At 40.1% G+C, this 25,419-nt stretch overlaps 1 protein-coding gene across 11 annotated transcripts in view; it reads right to left on the bottom strand.

Moving 5' to 3' along the window:
• The window catches only part of RBPJ (recombination signal binding protein for immunoglobulin kappa J region), a 276,170-nt gene that overhangs the window by 88,792 nt on the left and 161,959 nt on the right, over nt 1-25,419 (bottom strand). The window contains exon 1 of one of the 11 annotated variants that reach the window (XM_074395968.1): nt 575-15,816. The exons of the other annotated variants lie outside the window; for them this stretch is intronic. The gene's annotated coding sequence lies outside the window, so the exon portion shown is untranslated. Of the gene's footprint in view, nt 1-574; nt 15,817-25,419 lie in introns of those variants that run through there. 11 annotated transcript variants of the gene reach the window in all.

Below are 25,419 nucleotides of genomic sequence, written 5' to 3'. Positions count from 1 at the left end.
GATAAATCCACAAAGATGAGAAGAAACCAGTGCAAAAAGGACGAAAACACCTGAAACCAGAACGCCTCTCCTCCTACAAGGGATCACAACTCCTCACCAGCAAGGGAACAAGGCTGGATGGAGAACGACTGTTATGAATTGACGGAATCAGGCTTCAGAAGGTGTGTGATAAGAAATTTCTGTGAGCTAAAAGAACATGTTCTAACCCAATGCAAAGAAACTAAGAACCTTGAAAAAAGATTTGACAAAATGCTAACGAAAATAAACAACTTAGAGAGGAATATAAATGAATTGATGGAGCTGAAAAACACATGAGAACTTCACGAAGCATACACAAGTTTCAACAGCCGAACTGACCAAGCAGAAGAAAGGATATCAGAGGTTGAAGATCAACTCAATGAAATAAAACGAGAAGGCGGGCCAGGCATGGTGGCTCACGCCTGTAATCCTAGCACTTTGGGAGGCTGAGGCAGATGGATCACGAGGTCAAGAGATCGAGACCATCCTGGTCAACACGGTGAAACCCCATCTCTACTAAAAATACAAAAAATTAGCTGGGCATGGTGGCGCATACCTGTAATCCCAGCTACTCAGGGGGCTGAGGCAGGAGAATTGCCTGAACCCAGGAGACAGAGGTTGTGGTGAGCTGAGACCGCGCCATTGCACTCCAGCCTGGGTAACAAGAGCGAAACTCCATCTCGAAAAAAAAAAAAAAATGAGAAGGCAAGATTAGAGATAAAAGGAATGAATAAAATCTCCAAGAAATATGGGACTATGTGAAAAGACCTAATCTACATTTGATAGGTGTAACTGAATGTGACAGAGAGAATGAATCCAAGCTGGAAAATACTCTTCAGGATACCAAGAAAACTTCCCCAACCTAGCAAGGCAGGCCAATATTCAAGTCCAGGAAATACAGAGAACACCATAAAGATATTCCACAAGAAGAGCAACTCCAAGGCACATAATAGTCAGATTCACCAGGGTTGAAATGAAGGAGAAAATGCTAAGGGCAGTCAGAGAGAAAGGTCAGGTTACCCACAAAGGGAAGCCCATCAGACTCACAGCAGATCTCTCAGCAGAAACCCTACACGCCAGAAGAGAGTGGGGGCCAATATTCAACATTCTTAAAGAAATGAACTTTCAACCCAGAATTTCATATCCAGCCAAACTAAGCTTCATAAGTGAAGGAAAAATAAAATCCTTTACGAACAAGTAAGTACTCAGAGATTTCAACACCACCAGGCCGGCTTTACAAGAGCTCCTGAAAGAGGCACTAAACGTAGAAAGGAACAAACAGTACCAGCCACTCCGAAAACATATCAAATGGTAAGCAGCATCGACACAATGAAGAAACTGCATCAACTAATGGGCAAAACAGACAGCTAGCATGAAAATGGCAGAATCAAATTCACACATAACAATATTAACCCTAAATGTAAATGGGCTAAATGCCCAAATCAAGACACAGACTGGCAAATTGGATAAAAAGCCAAAACCCATCAGTGTGCTGTATCCAGGAAATCCATCTCACATGCAAGGATACACAAAGGCTCAAAATAAAGAGAGGAAGGAAGATTTACCAAGCAAATGGAGAGCAAACAAAAAGCAGGAGTTGTAATTCTCATCTCTGATATAATATACTTTAAACCAACAAAGATCAAAAGAGACAAAGAAGGATATTACATAATGCTGAAAGGATCAATGCAACAAGAAGAGCTAACGATCCTAAATAAATATGCACCCAATATAGGAGCACCCAGATACATAAGGCAAGTTCTTAATGACTTACAAAGAGACTTAGACTCACGTACAATAATAGTGAGAGACTTTAACACCTGATTGTCAACATTAAGACAGATCAACGAGACATAAAATTAACAAGGATATCCAGGACTTGAACTCAGCAAGTTCAGTCCTGAACTGAACCAAGCAAACCTAATAGACATTTACAGAACTCTCCACCCCAAATCCACAGAATATACATTCTTCTCAGCACCACGTCACACCTACTCTAAAACTGACCACATAATTGGAAGTAAATCACTCCTCAGCAAATGCAAAAGAACCAAAATCATAACAAACACTCACTCTCTCAGACCACAGTGCAATTGGGTTAAAACTCAGAATTCAGAAACTAACTCAGAACCGCAGAGCTTCATGCAAATGGAACAACTGGCTCTTGAATGTTGACTGGATAAACAATGAAATGAAGGCAGAAATAAAGATATTCTTAGAAACCAACGAGAATGAAGACACAACATACCAGAATATCTGGGACACATTTAAAGCAGTCTCTAGAGGAAAATACATAGCAATAAGTGCCCACATAAGAAGCCAGGAGAGATCTAAAATCAATATCCTATTGTCAAAATTCAAAGAGCTAGAGGAGCAAGATCAAAAAAACTCAAAACCTAGCAGAAGACAAGAAATAACTAAGATCAGAGAGAACTGAAGGAGACAGAGACACAAAAAAACCTTCAAAAAAAAAAATCAATAAATCCAGGAGCTGGTTTTTCAAAAAGATCAACAAAACAGACAGACCACTAGCCAGATTAATAAAAAAGAAAAGAGAGAATAATCAAATAGATGCAATAAAAAATGATAAAGGGGCTATCACCACAGATCCCACAGAAATACAAACTATCATCAGAGATTATTACGAACAACTCTATGCACATAAACTAGTAAACCTGGAAGAAATGGATAAATTCCTGGACACTTGCATCCTCCCAAGCCTAAACCAGGAAGAAGTCGAAACCCTGACTAGACCAATAACAAGGTCTGAAGTTGAGGCAGCAATTAAGAGCCTACCAACCAAAACAAGCCCAGGTCCAGATGGGTTCACAGCCGAATTCTATCAGACATTCAAAGGGGAGCTGGTACCATTCCTTCTGAAACTATTCCAAACTATCCAAAAAGAGGGAATCCTTCCCAAATCATTTTATGAAACCAACTTCATCCTGATACCAAAACCCAGCAGAGACTCAGCAAGAAAAGAAAACTTCAGGCCAATATCCATGATGAACACAGATGCAAAAATCTTCAATAAAATATTGGCAAGCTGATTGCAACAGCATATCAAAAAGCTTATCCACTATGATCAAATAGGATTCATCCCAGCACGTCTATAAACGTAATTCACCACATAAACAGAACCAAAGACAAAAACCACATGATTATCTCAATTGACGCAGAGAAGGCCTTTGACAAAATTCAACAGCCCTTTATGCTAAAAACTCTCAATAAGCTAGGTATTGAAGGAACGTATCTCAAAATAATAAAAGCTATTTACAACAAACCAACAGCCAATACCATACTGAATGGGCAAAAACTGGAAGCATTCCCTTTGACATCTGGCACTAGACAAGGATGCCCCCTCTCATCACTCCTATTCAATATAGTATTGGAAGTTCTAGCCACAGCAATCAGGCAAGAAAAATAAAAGGTATTCAATTAGAAAAGGAGGAAGTCAAATTGTCTCTATTTGCAGACAACATGATTGTATATCTAGAAAACCCCATCATCTCAGCCCAAAATCTCCTGAAACTGATAACTACAGCAAACTCTCAGGATACAAAATCAATGTGCAAAAATCACAAGCATTCCTATACACCAATAACAGACTTAAAGACAGCCAAATCAAGAACGAACTGCCATTCACAATTGCTACAAAGAGAATAAAATACCTAGGAATACACCTAACAAGGAACATAAAGGACCTGTTCAAGGAGAACTACAAGCCACTGCTCAAGGAAATAAGAGAGGACACAAACAGGTGGAGAAACATTCCATGTTCATGGTTAGGAAGAATAAATATTTTGAAAATGGTCATACTGCCCAAAGTAATTTACAGATTCAACGCCATCCCCATCAAGCTACCAATGACCTTCTTCAAAGAATTGGAAAAAATCACCTTAAACTTCATATGAAATCAAAAGAGAGCCCGCATAGCCAAGTCAATTCTAAGCAAAAAGAACAAAGCTGGAGGCATCACACTACTGGACTTCAAACTATACTACAAGGCTACAGTAATCAAAACAGCACAGTACTGGTACCAAAACAGAGATACAGACCAACGGAACAGAACAGAGGCCTCAGAGGCAACACAACACATCTACAACCATCCAATCTTTGACAAACCTGACAAAAACAAGCAATGGGGAAAGGATTCCCTGTTTAATAAATGGTGTTGGGTAAACTGGCTAGCCATGTGCAGAAAGCAGAAACTGGACCCCTTCCTGACACCTTACACTACAATTAACTCCAGATGGATTCAAGTCTTAAACATAAGACCTAACACCATAAAAACCCTAGAAGAAAATCTAGGCAAAACTATTCAGGACATAGGCATAGGCAAGGACTTCATGACCAACACACCAAAAGCATTGGCAACAAAAGCCAAAATAGACAAATGGGACCTAATCAAACTCCACAGCTTCTGCACCGCAAAAGTAACAGTCATTAGAGTTAATCAGCAACCAAGAGAATGGGAAAAAAATTTTTGCAGTCCACACATCTGACAAGGGGTTGATATCCAGAATCTACACAGAACTAAAACAGATTTACAAGAAAAAAACAAGCCCATTCAAAAATGAGCGAAGGATATGAACAGACACTTTACAAAAGAAGACATACATGAGGCCAACAAACATACGAAAAAATGCTCATCATCACTAGTCATTAGAGAAAGGCAAATCAAAACTACATTGAGATACCATCTCACGCCAGTTAGAATGGCGATCATTAAAAAATCTGGAGACAACAGATGCTGGAGAGGATGTGGAGAAATAGGAAAACTTTTACACTGTTGGTGGGAGTGTAAATTAGTTCAACCATTGTGGAAGACAGTGTGGAGATTCCTCAAGGACCTAGAAATAGAAATCCCATTTGACCCAGCAATCCCATTACTGGGTATATATCCAAAGGATTATACATCATTCTACTCTAAGGACACATGCACACGAATGTTCATTGCAGCACTGTTTACAATAGCAAAGACCTGGAACCAACCCAAATACCCATCGATAATAGACTGGACAGGGAAAACGTGGCACATAAACACCAAGGAATATTATGCAGCCTTCAAAAATGATGAGTTCATGTCCTTTGTAGGGACATGGATGAACCTGGAAACCATCATTCTCAGGAAACTGACACAAGAACAGAAAATCAAACACTGCATGTTCTCACTCATAGGTGGGTGTTGAACAGTGAGAACACATGGAAACAGGGAGGGGAGCATCACACACTAGGGTCTGTCGGGGGTAAACAGAGGAGGGACGGCGGGGGGTGGGGAGTTGGGGAGAGACAGCATGGGGAAAAATGTCATATATAGGTGATGGGGAGGAACGCAGCAAATCACACTGCCATGTATGTACCTATGCAACAATCTTGCATTCTTCACATGTACCCCAAAACCTAAAATGCAATTTTAAAAAAAGGAAAAAAAAAATCTCTTACACCACATGGAGTTCTGCTGTTTATCTCGTGGCAAAGCACTTAAAAGTAAAAGCGTTGTGAAACTTGATGAGTTACTCATTTTCTTTATATAAAACATTCCCCAAATCAATTACTTTTCCTGTAAAGACAAGTAGCCACCTGTAGTATGCCACCTAATGGACAGGACTATAAATCAAAACACTTAAACATGACATTTAAACAATGGCTTTTCAGCTAAGAAAATCACTTACTTATATAAAAATATAATGAACTTGGACCCAGTCCTTTGAATGACTCTATTCACAAAGTATTAACCAAACTGTTTAAAAGTAACAAGGTATATTATGTATATTTTACCACAACTTAAACAAAAAAGAAATGATATTCAAACACATTGTTCTCCCTAAAAACTACATGTGAAGATTGGCCAGGCACAGTGGCTCATGCTTGTAATCCCAGCACTTTGGGAAGCTAAGGTGGGAGGATCACTTGCATCCGGGAGTTTGAGGCCAGCCTGGACAACATAGCCAGACACTGTCTCTACAAAAATTTTTTTAAAAACATTAGCCAGGTATGGTGGCTCGTGCCTGTAGTGCCAGCTACTCATACTCAGGAGGCTGAGGTGGGAGGATGGCTTGAGCCCCTGAGGTCAAGGGTACAGTGAGCTGTGATTGCACTCCAGAGCCTGGCACAAAAAAAAAAAAAAAAAAAAAGAAAGGAAAACCTGTGATGATAAATAATAAAATGGGCTCCTACCATTAACTATTAAAAACATCTTTAAAACTTTGTTTACAGACCAGCTATGGTAGCTCACACCTGTAACCTCAACACGTAGGCAGCCTTGGTAGGAGGCCAACTAGAAGCCAGGAGTTTAAGACCAGCCTGAGCAACATAGTGAGACTCTGTGTCTATAAAAACATGCCTGTAACAGCTATCTACTTGGGAAACTAAGGCAGAAAGAAGGATGGCTTGAACTCAAGAGTTTAAGGCTGCAGTGAGCTATGCTCATGCCACTGCTCTCCAATCCGGGTGATAAAAGTGAGACCTTGTCTAAAAAAAAAAAAAAAAAAATCAAAAAACAACCAAACGAATTTTTTATTGTTGAGGTGAAAAACTTGTTTTATCTCATCACAATATTTTTTAACATTTCAAATTTATGTACACATTTTAGTATATTGGTACAGTACAATATGATAATCAAATATACTGGTGTACATGCTAACTTTCTACTTACTGATAAGAGCAAGCAATCAAAAATCTAGAGGCAATGATTTAGTTAAAAGAAAAAAACCAAAAACTGATGTATGTCCCACATAGCTCTTACAGTATGTAGATAAAGACTCCAAAAACAAGTACATTTCTTTGGCTTCAAAGTAATGAACCACGTCTATCACCTCATTTAGTACTAGAAGGACTGAGCAAAAATATCAAAGAATCAAAGCACAAACATCAACCCTCCAGGAAACAAACAGAGAATATTTTTCCTGATTAAAATGAAACAGCAGGCTGGGTGCAGTGGCTCAGGTCTGTAATCCCAGCACCTTGGGAGACCGAGGCGGGTGGATCATCTGAGGTCAGGAGTTCAAGACCAGCCTGGCCAACATGGTGAAACCCCTTCTCTACTAAAAATACAAAATTAGCCAGGTATCATGGTGTGTGCCTATAATCCCAGCTACTTGGGAGGCTGAGGCAGGAGAATCACTTGAACCCAGAAGGCAGAGTTTACAGTGAGCCGAGATGGCATCACTGCACTCCAGCCTAGGCAACAAGAGCCAAACTCCACCTTAAACACACACACACACACACACACACACACACACACACACACACAGCAGATGTAGAAAGACTCTAAGAGAATCAAATTAGTAAATGTCCTCTTGGTCACAGAATTACTGAATGTATGCCACTTTTAGTAACCCCTTTTTAATTCAGGCTTTCCATTAATATATAAGAAGCAGGGCAAGGTTACAGAAAAGGCAGCAATAGGAGTTAACAAGTTTCATCTTCTTTCCTCTTCGTGTGTTCCTTCCAATCAGCATCTACACATGTCAAGCCTAGTCCATCTTCAAAGCTCTACCTTTACACCTATGGCTCCACTCCCACCCTCCATGTTCAAAGCCACTGCTCTTAAAAGAGTTGCATACTTCCTTACCTCCAACTCCTCAACCACAGTAAGATCTCACCAGTTCACTGAAACTGTTCTTGCCATGGTCTCTGAAATCCTAAATCCAATGAAATTTAGACTTACCTCAGTCTCATTCCAGCATTTAACACCACTGACCAGTGTACCTCCTTCTAGAAGAACTTCGTCTTCATTGTAACACTCTACTATTCAGGCTTTTACTCTACCTTGTTTGCTGACAGTTTTCTTTTAATTGCTTTTATGCCTCTACCCATTCCTTACATTTTGGTGCTTGCCAAGTGTGTCACTGACTCACTCTGTCCAAAAGATCTTGCCTACTCCCAAGGTTCTAATTAGCATCTACTGGTCTTCAAGTATACATTTCCAATCGTGACCTCTCTCTTGAGCTCCTAGAATTGCATGTATAACTGGCCGATGGATATCTTCATCTAGCTTTCTCACAAGAACCTCAAAGTCGACATGGTTCATATCTGAAATCTTCTCCCCAAACTAACTCAATTCCTCTACTGTGCCTTTTACCTCACGGCCACCTCATCTCAACAAATGGTGCCACTGTTCCCCTGGCAACATGTGTAAAGCATCAGAATTTTTTTCCTTCTTGACAAATTTTGAATAGCTATAATGACTGTTCACTCTTACAACTTGTCCCAACTAGTTATATTAAAGATATAAAGCCCCAACCTATCTTCAAGGCAACTTGTCTTCACATATCTCAAAATGTCACTTTGTTCCTTTTAGAAGTCATGAAGAAAAACAGACTGAGCATTTCTTTTGACTTAAGCAATAAACTGTCTGGAAACTAGGTTATATTTATATTGAAAATATAGCCTGTTTTTAGAATCCTAATGATACAGGAGTTAAGAAGAAATTACTTAGGCAGATAGTGAGGGTACAGAAGTCCTTGGTAAGGTTTTCTAACGAAAAGCAACCCCAAATCATTTTCCTTTCTAACAAAGAGCAGCCTGTGAAATCGAACTACAGTCAGAGATGCCAGCAGTTGTGCTAATCATGTTCAAGATGGCGACTCCCTCTTCCCTTCTTTTTGTCAGCCATGTGTACAGCAAGGAACAGACAAGATGCACCGGCCAAGGGGGGAATTTACTTGCATAATAAAATTCGGGTGGGACAGGCAGCCTTCCCCCCTGTAAGCGTCATACCTGATTGAACCAATCTGTGAGCCCTATGTAAATCAGACCTCCCAGCCTCAAACCTGTAAAATCCAGTGCGTCCATAAAATCCAGTGCGTCCGCAGCCGGCTGGTCTTTTCCTCTTGGGAAGTCCCCTCTCTCCCACTAGAGAGAAAGCTGTTTTCCTTTCTCTTTCTTTTGCCTATTAAACCTCCACTCCTAAACTCCTCATGTGTGTCCATGTCCTAAATTTTCCTGGTGTGAGACGATGAACCTCAAGTACTTACCCCTGACAACAGACCCACTTCACTAATAATTGACTATTTTTGAAATTTCACTAACATAAATATACATGTAGATTCCCAATTTTGTGTGTTTGTGTGTGTGTTTTAATATCCAAATGAGAGAAGAAAAACAGACCTTTTAAAAAGAGAAAGTAATCCTGTTAGTAACAAGTGAAATCTCCAAAAACACTTCATTATAGAGCTCAGAAAAGGTGTGATTTTGTCATTTTAAGCACCAGCATCACTGTATTCTCTGAAAGTCTTCCCCATACACAATGGAATCCTACCCTCAATTCTAACAAAACCTACCAATGCCTCAAAGTACTGGATGGCGTAGTCATCTGACTAAGCAGAAATGAAAATAGCACGTAGATGACAGAGTAAATGAGAGTTTAAAAGGAGAAGTAGCAACTATGGAATCCCTGAGACTGCAACTGAGGCAGAAAGATACGAAAAGGGGACTCGTGATAAGAAAAGGAAAGCACTGGCTACCAGGCTTTCATTGGAACAGACGACTCTCCCCAGGGATGTGGCAACTATGTACACTTACAATTTTGGAAGCTTTCAAGTTCACTAAGTCATATTAATATCTACATCATATTCTGTTACCAGGTGTGATCTTTCAAAAGTATACCAAGTTGGTGTGATTAGGAAATTATCCAACATAAACATGAACCCTCAGTAGGCACTTTTTGGGACCAATAATAGGAAAGCCATCTGTTTGCTGAAAATAATATTCCTTTTCCCGAGTGACTACAGCTATCTATGACAACTGGGAAATCCCAAGAGAAGAAAAGAAATTTTAACTGCCTCAACACTTTAATTATTTATATAAGCTGTCCAAGAAATTAAAGTTAAATGTTACACAAAGGAATCTCTAGCCCCCTAATATTTTTTGGCTAATTATTCCACTGGTAGTCTACATCTGCTCTGCTAAAATTTGGTTATGAATCAGATGTAACTCACTGGCAAGCTTTTATATCTTTTTAAAAATGACTATGAATAATAACTACAATTCACAAAAATGGTTATTTTTAATGTGCACAAAAATCCTCCTGAAAACACGTCCCCCACAAAAGAACAGCTGCTACTGTCAAAGTTTAAACTCTTTTAAACACTAGGAAGAATGAGATTAAATTTAACGAAATTTTTTAAATGTTTAAAAATAAAGCGGCAGCTAATTTTAAGCAGCACATTCAACCTGTATTTTTTGAACCTCTTCAATATCAACATTTTATGATCAGGAAATGTGTTAAACACTGCCTTTAAACAGAATATGAATCTATTATGAGATTTGTATGTATACATAATTCAGAGATTTGCAAATATATACTCTAATGCCAGAAATACTGACTATAACCCCACACATACAGTGGGTCTTTGGGGTAAGATGGGGAGCAGGGACCCTCATTTGTTTCCATTGTTGCTATTCTACCCTTCCTTTTTTCCTCTTCTGCTTTAAAAGAAATACACAATTCCTAAGAGTCCTTTAAGAAATTTATCTTCTAGGTATATTTTGATTAAAAAATACCACATCTGCCTTATTATTTGTAGGTCAGCTCCCAGGTGATGTCTTTCAGAGTAAAACTACTTTTAATAATTACAGTTAGCTGTATGTCTCAATAACATATTAAAACCATATTCTTGGCCAGATGTAGTGGCTCACACCTGTAATCCCAGCACTTTGGGAGGCTGAGGCGGGCGGATCACTTGAGGCCAGGAGTTCAAGACCAGTGTGGCCAATACGGCAAAATGCTGTCTCTATTAAAAAGAAGTATAGGCTGGGCTCAGTGGCTCATACCTGTAATCCCAGCAATTTGTGAGGCTGAGGCAGGTAGATTACTTGAGTTCAGGAGTTCGAGACCAGCCTGGCCAATATAGTGAAATCTCATCTTTACTAAAAATACAAAACTTAGCTGGGTGTGGTGGCAGGTGCCTGTAATCCCAGCTAGTTGGGAGGCTGAGGCAGGCAAATCACTGGAACCTGGAAGCCAGAGGTTGCAGTGAGCCGAGACCACACCACTGCACTCCAGCCTGGGCAACAAGAGCAAAACACTGTCGAAAGAAAGAAAGAAAAGAAAAGAAGTACAAAAAAATTAGCCAGACATGGTGGCATACACATGTAATCCCAGCTTCTCAGATGGCTGAGGCACAAGAATTGCTTGAACCCAGGAGGTGGAGGTTGCAGCGAGCTGAGATCGTGCCACTGCACTCCAGTCAGGGCAACAGCATGAGATTCTTTCTCAAAAAAAAAAAAAAAAAACAATAAATAAATAAACCAACCATATTTTTCTGAAATAAAAGTGGGTATCATACATCATGCCTTAACTATTCCTATGTATAAGCTGGAAATGTGTAGCTTCAAATAACCCAACATTTATATCTTTAGACAGTAACTAGAGGTAAAGTATCATCTACAAGTGCTATTATACATAGTAGTTACTGTGAGCAAAAATATTTGATGACAGAAACCATGTCTACAACCTATCTTACAATTTACCTTCCCACATACCCAAATAATATGTTTAGAGAATCATTACAACACTCAAACAAAAATATTCCAAATTCCTTCAAAGTCATAAGAAGTAAAGATTACCAGCATAGTAACTCTCAGTTTGTACCATCCTAACTCGCCCTGCTGAAAAAACAGTCACCCTTAGGGATTCACAATAACAAACACAGAATTCATTGCAACTGTGGCTACGATTTGTAAGCAGCCTTTCATTGCTCCATAAAGGCTCATCATTGTAGATACTCATCAGTTTTTAAGCCACATCCACAGCTGCTGTCTTAGAAAAACAACAAAATTTGACAGCAGAGACTTTAAAATGACATTTATATAACAGTTTTACATAAAACAAAATTAAAAGTACTCCAGTATAATAGAAAGAATGAATGGCACATAGAATACCAAAAAAAAAAAAAAAAAAAATGAGAATCTTGAGTCACTGTTAATAGCAATACCTGTCATTTATATAATGCTAGAATCATTTTCCTAAGCTCCCTAGCATGTCAGAGGTATCATTTACACTGAAGAAAAGTGAAGCAGAGATACTACCCAAATTAATTAGTGGTGAGCAGAATGTGTTTCACGACCAGCAGCTTGTGTTTTTTGCACAAACCCTTCTTCCAAAATTGCATAGTGAAATGCGGAGACAAAAAATTCCACATAAACCTATTCCCTGTTCAACTTTACTCTCCTGCCTCAGATCTATAATCTGCCTGAACTAAGAGAGGCTCATCTGGTTAGTGAGCACACTCAATCATGTGTTGTCAAATGACTAAGTTAACTATGCATGGGAGAAAGGAAGGAGGAGGGGAAATGCTAGTAGGATCACCACATACTAAATCACACTATCGTTAGCAGATGTTCAGACTACAAAACTGCAATGGAATTGAAATCTGGAGATATGGGCTTGAATTCCAACTCTCCTACCAACTAGCAAGTAAACTTGACTACATTTCTGTAAAATAAGATAATACGGTTGGTTGCGGTGGCTCGCACCTGTACTCCCAGCACTTTGGGAGGCCGAGGTGGGTGGATCACCTGAGGTCAGGAGTTCAAGACCAGCCTGGCCACCATGGTGAAACCACATCTTTAAAAAAAAAAAATAATAATAATAATAATAATACCTCCCTCACTGAACTATAGCAAGGTCTAAACACAACTGGAGACCTCCTGGCTACTAAACACCACATTCAAGTAACAGATCATATTTAAAACACACTGTAGGCTGGCACGGTGGCTCGCACCTGCAATTCTCACACTTTGGGAGGCCAAGGTGCACAGATGGCTTGAAACCAAGGAGTCTGAGAATAGCCTGGGCAACATGGCAAAACCCTGCCTCTTAAAAAAAAAAAAAAAGTACGAAAAATTAGCCAGGCATGGTGGTGCGCAGCTGTAGCTTCAGCTATTCGGGAGGTTGAGGCTGCAGTGACCTGAGATTGAGACAGAGTAAGATCCTGTCTCAAAACACGCACACACAATCTGAAATAATAGCAGAGGCTCATTAAAACTTTGTAACAGGCCAGGTGCAGTGGCTCATGCCTGTAATCCCATAACTTTGGGAGGCCGAAGCAGGTAGATCACTTGAGGTCAGGAGTTCAAGACCAGCCTGGCCAACATGGTGAAACCCTGTCTCTACAAAAATACAAAACTTAGCCGAGCATGATAGCAGATGCCTGTAATCCCAGCTACTTGGTAGGCTGAGGCAGCAGAATCATTTGAACCCATGTTGCGGAGGTTGCAGTGAGCAAAGATCACGCCATTGGGCTCTGGCCTGGGTGACAGAGCCAGACTCCATCTCAAAAAAAAAAAAAAAAATCGTTCAACAAATACATATTGAATACACACTACTTACCAAGTAGTAGTAAAGACAAAATTTTAAAAGTAATTAATATTATGTTAGAAGGTAATGTATGCAACTGAGAAAAATAAAACGGGGAAAGAGCATAAAATTTGGAATAAAAAGCAGGCAAAGACGCTCAAGGAAAGCCTCACAGAGGTAATATCTGAGAAAGATCTGGAGGGAGGAAGAGATTCCTGTGGGTATGTGGGAGAACAGCATTCCACACAAAAGGAACAGCACCTGCCTGGATGGAGCAGAGTAGTAAGAGGAAGAACAGTAAGAGCTGAAGTCAAGGATAAAATGGCAGTCCAAAGTGTACAAGCTCTTAGACAAAGAGGAAGTTAGTTTTTATTTTGAGATGAGTAGCTACTGCAGGATCTTGAGAAGGATCCCTCAGCAACTTCACTAAGAACAAGAGCAGAGCTAAAGAAAAGTTAAGAGGATCCTGCAACAATTCAAGCTAGAGATGATGCTGATAATAAGAAACATAGCACATGGGGGCCAAGAGCAGTGGTTCATGCCTGTAATCCCAGCACTTTGGGAGGCTAAGGTGGGCATATCATGAGGTCAGGAAATCAAGACCATCCTGGCCAACATGGAGAAACCCTGTCTCTACTAAAAATATACAAAATTAGCTGGGCATGGTGGTGAAAGCCTGTAATCCCAGCTACTGGGGAGCCTGAGGCAGGAGAATTGCTTGAACCTGAGAAACAGAGGTTGCAATGAGTGGAGATCATGCCATTGCACTTCTGCCTGGCAACAGAGTGAGACTCTGTCTCAAAAAAGGAGGATAAAGAAAGACTTAAAAAAAAAAAAAAAAAAGGAGCATATGAGAGAGGAGTAAGAAACTATGTCATGGTTTTAGCTAGAACTGGAATGATGGATTTCCTAACTGAGATGGGAAACCCTGGAAAAAGTAGCATCATAAAGAAAAAAAAAAATCATTTTAGATGTGCTAGTTTGAAACGTTTTTTAGACACACAAGGGGAAATGTCTTTTGAGACAGATGGATGTAAGGCCTGGAGTTTAGAAAAGAGGTCAAGGCTGGGAATAAAAATTTGGGAGTCATCAGCATATTAATAGTGGTTAAAGCCATAATCATCAAGATCTGTGTTGGTGGGAACGTAATGCTAAGATCCAGAGGCTACATTCTGGACACTCCAAAGTTTAAATGTGGTGAGAAAACACTACAAAGGAGAATGAGGAAGACATGCCAGTGAGGTAGGAAGAAAAACAGAAGTGTAGTTTCCTGGAAGTCAAATAAAGAATATGTCTCTACAAGAAGGGAGTAATCTCAGATGTCAAATGCTGTTAATCAAGTAAATCAAGTCAGATAATGTGGTAAATAACAACTGACCACCGACCAGGCACAGTGGCTCATACCTGTAATCCTAGCACTTTGGAAGGCCAAGGCAGGCAGATCACTTGAGGTCAGGAGTTTCAGACCAGCCTGTCAACATGGTGACACCCTGTCTCTACTACAAATACAAAAATTGGTTGGGCATGGTGGCATGTGCCTGTAATCTGAGCTACTCAGGAGGCTGAGACAGAAGAATCACTTGATCTGGGGTGGTGGAGGTTGCAGTGAGCCAAGATTGCACCACCACACTCCACCACACCACACTTGAGACTCTGTGTCAAAAAAACAAAACGAAACACACTGACCACTATATTTAGCTGCATAGAGGGAACTGGTACGTTTTGCTGAAGTGATGGAGACAAATACCTAAATGGAATGGGAGAGTAACTGCAGACAGAAAGAACTCTTCAGAGGTCTGTTGTAAAAGGATGCAGAGAAACAGGAAACTAGAAGGGATTGTGGGGCCCAAAGGAAAAATAGCAGCACATTTGTATATTGTCAAGAATGTTTCAGTAGAAAGGTAAAAATTGAGGCAAGAGAGAAGAAAGGCTAGCTGGCTAGTCCAACGTCACAGAGTAGCTAAGAAGGGATGGAATCTAGTACAAAACTAGGCTACCCAAAGCAGAGTTCTCACAGCGGTTTGCAAACTTCAGCAGGCATCGGAATCACCTGGAGGGCTTGCTGAAGTACAGATGGTTGGATCCCCATCTCCAGAGTTTCTGACACAAAAGGTGTGCTGTGGAACCCCAAGAATTTGCGTTTCTAGCGAGTTCCCAGATGATTCCACTGCTGCTGGTCCAGAGACCTTATTTTGAGAACTACTGCTCTGTATCAAAAGGGGGGAAGACAGAAAAGATGAGTATAGACATTAGTACAAATGCTGAACACCTGGGTTATTCATTAAAAAAGTAAAGCTAGAGCCTACATCACATAACATACACCAAAACAAACAAAAAAGCCAAACTCCAAGAAGGGTTAAAGAGACACATCGATTTTTAAAATATAAAAGAATACACAAAAGAAAAACATATATAAAAATGTTTCCATAATGTTAGGGTACAGAAGATTAAAAAAAAAAATACCAAGCTGAAGGAAAAACTACAAATTTGACTACCTAAAAATTTTAATTCCTATATGACAAAAAATAAAAAGGAATCACAAATGAAAAATGAGGGGGAAAAACATAGAACTGACAAAAGTAATATGTGGAAAATAAAAGTTCTTATACAAAATGAGAAAATATATAATTCAATAAACAAAATGAATAGATAGCCTAGGCAACGTGGTGAGTTGCTGTCTCTACCAAAAATTTAAAAATTAGCCAAGCGTGGGTGGCATGTGCTTGTGGTCCCAGCTACTCGGGAGGCTGAGGCAGGAGGATTACCTGAGCCCATGAGGTTGAGGCCACAGTGAGCTACGGCTGTACCACTGCACTCCGGCCTGGGTGACAGAGTTAGAATCTGTCCTTTTTTTTAAAAAAAAAAAAGGGTAAGATTTATACATATATATTTCACAAGGAAAATACAAATGGCCAATAACCTCATGGAAAAACCAATGATTCCACTTAAAGATATTGAGATACAGCTGGGTGCAGTGGCTCACACCTGTAATACCAGCACTTTGGGAGGCCGAGGCGAGCAAATCACCTGAGGTTGGAAATTTGAGACCAGCCTGACCAACATTGAGAATCCTAGTCTCTACTAAAAATACAAAATTAGCCGGGCGTGGTAGTACATGTCTGTAATCCCAACTAGTCAGGAGGCTGAGGCAGGAGAATTACTTGAACCCAGGAGGCAGAGGTTGCAGTGAGCCAAGATCAAACCATTGCACTCCAGCCTGGGCAACAAGAGTAAAACTCTTATCTCAAAAAAAAAAAAAAAAAAAAAAAAAAAAAAAAAAAAGCCAGGCCCAGTGGCTGACGCCTGTAATCCCAGCACTTTGGGAGGCTGAGGCAGGTGGATCACCTGAGTTCAGGAGTTCAAGACCAGCCTGACCAACATGGAGAAACACTGTCTCTACTTAAAATACAAAATTAGCCAGGCATGGTGGCGCATGCCTGTAATCCCAGCTACTTGGGAGGCTGAGGCAGGAGAACTGCTTGAACCCAGGAGGTGGAGGTTGTGGTGAGCTGAGATCAAGCCATTGCACGACAACCTGTGCAACAAGAGCAAAGGTCCATCTCAAAAAAAAAAAAAAAAAAGTATCATGGTATTAGTTACCTTCACACATGCACAGATATGCTTATGGCAGCAATGTAAAAAAACAAAAAGTTGGAAACAACCTCAAAGCAGCCAGTAAGTGTGGGGAGCCACACCTACTGTCAGCCAGAACTACACAACAGATAATTGTTTAATGACCCAAGCAATATGCAGAACAATATGCTGTTTCATTGGTATAATTCAATTTATATAGAGGAAAGGACCAACAGAAGGACAGATAGAAGAAAAGATAAAAAAAGATTACATATGCATTTACATGCATTCAATAGCCATCTACAAAATGCTACACATCAAATGCTAAACAGGCTGGGCACAGTGGCTCACATCTGTAATCCTAGCACTTTGGGAGGCTGAGGCAGACAGATCACCTGAGATCAGGAATTTACGACTACCCTGGCCAAACATGACACAACCTGGACAAAAATTACCTGGATGTGGTAGAAGGCACCTGTAATCCCAGATACCTGGGAGGCTGAGGTGGGAGAATCGCCTTAACCCGGGAGGCAGAGATTGCAGCGAGCAGAGATTTGTTTTTTGAGATAGACTCTCACTGGAGTGCCTGAGCAATAGAGCGAGACTCCAACTCAACAAACAAACAAACAAACAAACATGCAATGTTAAACAGAGACCATCTGTGGCAGAAGCAAGGAAGCACTATACTGTCATTTAGGCATTTTTTTTACAATATATTTATAATTACTTTGGGAGGAAGTAAAACTTATTTTTAAGTTTGAAAGGATAAATATACCTTAAAATGTTAACGTGTTTTAATAGACTTACTTACGGTTTCTTTCCTTTTTATATTTTGTTACTTTTGCTATCAGGAGGAAAAAAACTTTATGTACAGCATTTTAAAAAGCAAAACCTACCCATATCCTTTGCAAAAACACCAAAAGCTTACTTAAATTTCTAAAGAATCTTTTTTCTTTTTAAAAGAAACAAGGTCTTGCTCTGCCACCCAGGCTGGAGTGCAGTGGTATAATCAGTTCACTGCAGACTCAAACTCCTGGGCTTAAGTGATCCTCTAGCCTCAGCCTCCCAAGTAGATAGGACTACAGACACACACCACACCTGACTTTTTTTTTTTTTTTTTAAGAGATGGGGTCTTTGTAAGTTGCCTACGCTGGTCTCCAACTCCTGCCCTCCAGCTATCCTTCCACCTCAGCCTTCAAATCTGCCATCCAGCAATCTTTCCACCTCAGCCTACGGAATAGCTGGGATTATAAGCCACGGTGCCTAGATCTCTAAAGAGTATTTCATAGCTATAGTAAGCATGACTCTTCCTTTCTCAATGCAAGAAACAGACATGAGCATGCCAAGGAAAGAACTAATTTAGAGTTTGGAAGGAAATTTATACCACTGTAAACATGCATGCATATCTCTGGGATCTAGTGAACTATCTTATTCACTTTGCATCGATTTAGCTTACAATTAATTTGTATTTGTCTGATGATATTTAGACAGGATTTTAGGGTAATATTGGCAGCAGCATAGCTTTCCAATCTCTCCCACATAAAACAGTCTTAAACTAAGACAGCAAAATCAAAATCCATGGGCACCATTTACAACAAAATTAGGTGACCAAGTCTCCCTATAAACCACCAAATACTCACAGGCGGGACAAACACCAACATCCAGACTAAAAAAGTAAGCAAGTGGGGACTGGGGAAGTTAACATGGCTGTCACAATAGTCTATGAGATGAAGCAGCTTGGAGAGTAAGGCAACGGCAGTGAGCAAAGAGAAGAGAACCCAGAATATCTGATAGGAAATAATGGATGCAGCCGAGCATGGTGGCTCACGCCTGTAATCTCAGCACTCTGGGAGGCCAACCGGCAGATCACCCGAGGTCAGGAGTTCGTAACCAGCCTGGCCAACATGGTGAAACCATGTCTCTACTAAAAATACAAAAAATTAGCTGGGTGTAGTAGCAGGCACCTGCAATCCCAGCTACTAAGGAGGCTGAGGCAGGAAAATCACTTGAACCAGGAGATTGCAGAGAGCCAAGATCACGCCATTGCACTCCAGTCTGGGCAACAACAGCAAAACTCCATCTCAAAAACAAACAAACAAACAAACAAACAAATAATGGATGCAATGGAGAGAGAGAAAGAGAGAGAGGTGGTGGGGAAGAGAAAGAGGGGAGAAACAGGAGGGAGGGGGAGAGAAAGGAGAGGGAGGAAGGGGTAGAGAGGGAGAGAAAGAGAAAGAAAAGACAAGAAAACAGAAGAGAAAAGAAAGAATGCAGAAGGGAAAGATTTGGACACCAATAAAATAAGAAAAACTGGCTAGGCGCAATGGCGTCCAGTACTTTGAGAGGCTGAGGTAGGTGGATAACCTGAGGTCGGGAGTTCAAGACCAGCCTGTCCAACATGGAGAAACACTGTCTCTACTAAAAGTACAAAATTAGCCAGGCGTGGTGGCACATACCTGTAATCTCAGCTACTCAGGAGGCTGAGGCAGGAGAATCTCTTGAACCCAGGAGGCAGAGGTTGCAGTGGGCCGATATCATGCCACTGCACCCCAGTCTGGACAACAAGAGCAAAACTCTGTCTCCAAAAAAAAGAAAAAAAAAGAAAAGAAAAAAGAACAACTGATAGTGGGAGGAAATAAGGAAGTTACTAAAGTTAATGTTTACCTGTGGCAGCCAGATGGACAACAGCACTCTTAACAGATATCAAGTCTATTTTATAGGATGGTATCAACAGATACTGGTGGTAAAAAGAACACGTTGTTTTGGAAAAACCAAGTTTAATGAGCCTGCAGAACAACCAGCAGGAATTTTTAAAATACGGATCTAAACATCCGCACTAATGACACAGACACAAAGTCAAAGAATAAATACAGCAAGAGGAAGACAAAAACTGCAAATCACAATACTTAAGACTGAAAGGAGAGTAAGTAGCAAAGAAGGAATAATCAAGTAGTGAAGATGGTAGCTTGTTAGTCAACAATAAAGACAAAACAAAACAAAACATAAGATGCGGGAAAATGAAATAGGCTGATGACTGAAATGAGGTTTGGGGATCTGGTGAAAAGAGGTTATTTACTTATGGCCTGGGTAAAAATCAGATTTTAATATGTAAGCATAAGGGATGGTAAAAACAAGATCAAGTCAAGTGATGAATAAAAGATATGGCAGTAGCTTGAAGTGAGAGGTAAGAAAGGAAATAAGACCGGGCACGGTGCCTCAAGGCCTGTAATCCCAGCACTTTGGGAGGCCGAGGCAGTCGGATCACCTGAAGTCGGGAGTTCAAGACCAGTCTGACCAACATAGAAAAGCCCCATCTCTACTAAAAATACAAAATTAGCCAGGCCTGGTAGCGCATGCCTGTAATCCCAGCTACTAGGGAGGCTGAGGCAGGAGAAAAGCTTGAACCCGGGAGGCAGAGGTTGTGGTAAGCCGAGATCACACCATCACACTCCAGACTGGACAACAAGAACAAACTCCATCTCAAAAAAAAAAAGGAAAGGAAATGGACATTAAGCAATTCTTATAGACCGAGCCTAGTCCTGCTGCCCCTTTGCATACACACATTTGATCCTTAGAAGAATTCTGATGTATGCTCTCCTTTGTACAAAAGGGGAAACCTAAGCTGCAATGCAATTAACTTGCCCAAGGCCACACAGGGTGCATACAAAATTTAAAACCTAAAAATTGGTCTGTAGAAAAAAAGGAATATTAGAAAAAACAGAAAATGCAGGCATAGCACTTTGGGAGGCTGTGCAGACCACTCTGGGAGCCGGGCGGACCACGTGAAGTTAGGAGTTCGAGACCAGCCTGGCCAACATGGTGAAACCCCATCTCTACTAAAAATACAAAAATTAGCTGGGCGTTGTGGCGGGCACCTATAATCCCAGCTACTCAGGAGGCTGAAGCAGGAGAATTGCTTGAACTTGGGAAGCAAACGTTGCAGTGAGCCAGGATAGCATCACTGCACTCCAGCCTGTGCGACAGAGCAAGACTCCATCAAAAAAAAGGCAGAAAAGGTGCAAGCCTGTAGTCCCAGGCAGGCTGAGGCAGGAGGATCACTTGAGCCTGGGAGGTTGAGGCAGTAGTGAGCCGTGATTTTGCCACTGCATTCCAGCCTGGGAGACAGAATAAGATCCTATCCCAATAAATAAGTAACATTAAAATCAAGCCAGGCACAGTGATACATGCCTGTAGTCTCAGGTACTCAGGAAGCTGAGGCAGGAAGACTGTTTGAGTCCAAAATTTCAAAGTCTGGCTGGGTAACACAGTGAGACCCCATCTCAAATTTAATTTAAAAAACTTTTTAAAAGTGAAATAGAAAATTTTACCTAAAGATATAAGTAGAGAAACGTTGAGTCCAAAGACTAGTCTAATCAAGTGCAACTTTAAAATAAGTTTATTTCCTAGAAATTCATTTAAAGGAATCTAATAGATAGAGATACCACTTTCCTCACAATGTAGTTGAGGACTGAGTAGATATTCAACAAAATGTCAGTTCCCTGGCCCATTAATATTATGTTTGCAAAACTATTTAAATGTTTAATATAAAATAGAATGTCAGTGTTTCCATTTCTTTAAATTAAGGAATACATAGTTGTTCCTTGGTATCTGTAGGGGATTAGTTGCAGGATCCTCCCATATATCAAAATCCACACATACTCAAGACCAGCAGTCACCACTCTCTATATACCACTCTTACATCCCATGAATACTGTATTTTCCATCCAAATTTGGAGAAAAAAATCCACATACAAGTGGACCCACTCAGTTCAAATCTGTGTTGTTGCCAGGCACGGTGGCTTAAGCCTGTAATCCCAGCACTTTGGGAGGTCAAGGCGGGTGGATCACAAGGTCAAGAGATCGAAACCATCCTGGTCAACATGGTGAAACCCCGTCTCTACTAAAAATACAAAAAATTAGCTGGGTATGGTGGCACGTGCCTGTAATCCCAGCTACTCAGGAGGCTGAGGCAAGAGAATTGCTTGAACCCAGGAGGCGGAGGTTGCGGTGAGCCGAGATCGTGCCATTGCACTCCAGCCTGGGTAACAAGAGCGAAACTCCATCTCAAAAAAAAAAAAAAAAAAAAATCTGTGTTGTTTAAGGGTGAAAGGTACTCCTAATTGTTAACAGTGATTATTTCCTGATATAAGACTACAGTGGCTCACCTCACACAATATACTTAAGTAACTTCTGAGACCAGGCATGGTAGCTCATGCCAGTAATCCCAGTGTTTTGGGAGGCCAAAGTGGCAGGATCACTTGAGATCAGGAGTTTGAAATCAGCCTAGGCTTCATAGTGAGAGACTCTGTCTCTACAAAAAATACAAAAATTAGCCAAAAGTGGTGGCAAGTGTCTGCAGCCCTACCTACTTGGGAGGCTGACATGGAAGGGCTGAGCCCAGGAGTTTCAGGCTTCAGTGGGCTATGACGGTGCACTGTACTCCAACCAGGATAGCAGAGCAAAACCTTGTCTCAAAGAATAAGTAACTTCTGAATTTCTTAAAACAAACATTATTTTTCTAATAAGAAAAATAATCTAGATGATTATTTTATAAAGATGTGAAATCAATTCCTAAGAAAAATTTCTATATCGATGGTCATTTCCCTGAAGTAACTATGAAAACAAGATAAAAATTAAATAAATGCCTTTTAAATTACATTAGAATTTAAACAAAAATGTATATGATAGCTTAGGTGGAGAGTGAATTTATGTTTATTTAATTATTTAAGCAACTGACAATTTCCAGGAGTTAGGTTACCTAAGAAACTGTAAGTTTAAGTAAATGACATGTCAGTAAGTCCTGTGTGCAAAGTATACATATTATATTGAATACAAGGGAGGAAGACCAGGACAAAGAATGGCTTACTTACTAATAATTATGAAATAACCTTTGAAAGCTACAGCTATCCAGGTCTTTTTTTAAAAAAAATTACAATAGTGACATGGCAACTCCCATTAATTCAGTAATAATTCATTTAATCAAATAATGGCCTTCATTATTATAAGCCGTAAGTAAATTGCCATATACTATCACCACTATCTTTGGAATGCTGAAATTAATTCATTTCCTTGACAAGTGGATAAGCATGAATGACAGATACAACAGACTTAATGAATTCCATAGTCAAGAGAGTAATATTGCCTTGGCATATACACTAAAAAAAATTCACTACACACATCATCATCATGTTCATAAACCAGACCATCTTTCAGTATAAAATTCTAAGTTGTAGCTTCTAGCCTTCTTTCTTCTCGCTCTCCTGTCCTTCCATCCTCCCTGCCAGAGGCTGTGAAAATAGCCAGCTGCAATGTATTACAGGTGGCATAACCAAGAAGCTAGAGAGATAAGACGTAGAGACTGGAGTGAGCCGGGGCAACTGCACCCAGCCAGTTCTTGAGTAGGAGCAACTGAAGAGGAATGGATAAGGAGATGTGCATTGAGGACAATTATGTTCCTAAAGAGGCCACCTGGTCAGTTAAAAATACAAGATAAAGACCATAAGTAACACCAAGAACAGGAACCCAGCAAAAGAGGAAAGAGCAGGCAGGTTCAGAACTGACCTTTTATGAAGCAACACTGGCCGCAGCACTCTACCGATCAAAGCTTAGGAGCTGAGGGATCTGCAGTCTTGATCTAAGCCTACACATATGAAAAAAAGGGCTGCTTTTTAAAAATGCAATATAATGTTAAAAGGCAGCTGAGTGGAATAAATAGAAAGGAATGGAAAAACAACAACAACAACATAAAGTTGGGCACAGTGGTTCACACTTGTAATCCCAGCACTTTGGAAGCCTGAGGCCAGCAGATCACTTGAGCCCAGAAGTTCAAGATTAGTCTGGGCAACATGGCGAAACCTGGTCTCTACAAAAATTAGCTAGACATAGTGGCATGCACCTAGTCACAACTACTCAGGAAGCTGAAGTGGGAAGACCTCAAGCCCGAGAGGTTGAGGCACATGACTGCATTCTAGCCTAGGTGACAGCAAATCCTGTTTCAAAAAAAAAAAAAAGACCAACATAAGCCTTCCCTTCCTCCAAAACAAACCAGGAACTAGCTCAGTCCCTGAATGTGTCTCAGCCATTATCCAACCTGTCTGTGTATATGTTTAAATGAGTGGATACTTTTAGAATGTATGATTAGTAAGGTCTTCTTCGGCTCTAAAACTTCCCGAAATTTCTGAAAATCCTGAGTCTAATGGATTTAATAATATATCTCACACGTGTCACAGAGGATGTAGTTACCATTCGATGGTATGTTACTCTTCAACAGGGAGAGTATAATATAAATAAGAGCACAGAGAATCATAGCTCAGCATCAGTACATACCACACTTCATCATGTTTAATCAAATCCTCTAAGATATCCTCACAGTATCTTCCTTTAAAGCAATCGACAGTCTTAACAACAAAAAACACTGTCTAAAATCAAACTATCATGCTTCACTTTAAGCACATTCAGAGACGGGAAATGTGTTTTGTTCACTTGTGAATTTCATTGTACTTCCATTCGGCTTCCTTCTACAGGACATATTCTAATGGCAGTACACTTCTCTAATTTTCAACAGTCTAAATGAGTTTTCTATAAGACATATGTTTCATGTTCCATTTCAAAAAATGTAGGTACAGAAAAGGCAAAAAACAGGATCAGTTTCTATGCAGGTTCTAGGTAGAAAAACCTGTATCTATGTGGAATGTCAGCCCTATCACTTAGACTAAGAGCCACCTAGTGGCAACTGTTATATATTACCAAATCTGTTCAAGCCATATTTACCCAGCAAATAACACTGGCAGATGGTAGGTATTCCACAATTGTGCAAGTAAGGTCAGTAAAATAATTGCTCCTTTTCTTACGAAGCTCACTGACAGATTAGATAGTCAATTACAGATAAATTTATATAACTGCAGAACAATGTTAAGTGTAACAGAAGTATGCAAAAATAAGTATTCAGCATTTATTAAAGACCTACAATAAGCACAACACTTTGTTAAGTAGGTTCTCAAATCTGTTCACCTTACTCAGAACTTTTCCTTTTCTGATTATTTTATCACCCAGGTTTTAATTTCAGGTTTTTTCCTACATTCCCTTCTGGTGGGTGTGTACCGCATTCCCATCTTATCTTTTAAATTCTACACTTCAGAAAAGGGGTAAGGAGAACCTATTTATTGAGCACCTACAATTACCAGAACTAAGCTAGGCATTTTCTATCTTTTATTAATCCTCACATCAATACCATCAAATATTACTGTCTTCCATTTTTTAGTCAAAGGAAAAGACCTAGCTTAAGTGACACGCTCATAGCCACAAAGTTATTTTAGTGACTTACAATTATTTTAAAGCTCCCTATATTACCCTGCTTCAGAAAGGGTTGCTTGACCTTTCATTCCTAGGCCCACCACCAAAATCAGATTTTGATTATATTCTCTTACGGTATCCACCAATTCCAATCTATTGTACGGTGTTTACATCCAGCCTTACCTCATCTTAAAAACTTCAATACCTTACCCCTATCCTCTGAATCCCTG

The sequence above is a fragment of the Saimiri boliviensis genome, chromosome 3 (genome assembly GCF_048565385.1).
Source record: "Saimiri boliviensis isolate mSaiBol1 chromosome 3, mSaiBol1.pri, whole genome shotgun sequence".
In the NCBI taxonomy this organism is placed as follows: domain Eukaryota; kingdom Metazoa; phylum Chordata; class Mammalia; order Primates; family Cebidae; genus Saimiri; species Saimiri boliviensis.
This window is presented reverse-complemented; position numbering and strand designations above follow the sequence as displayed.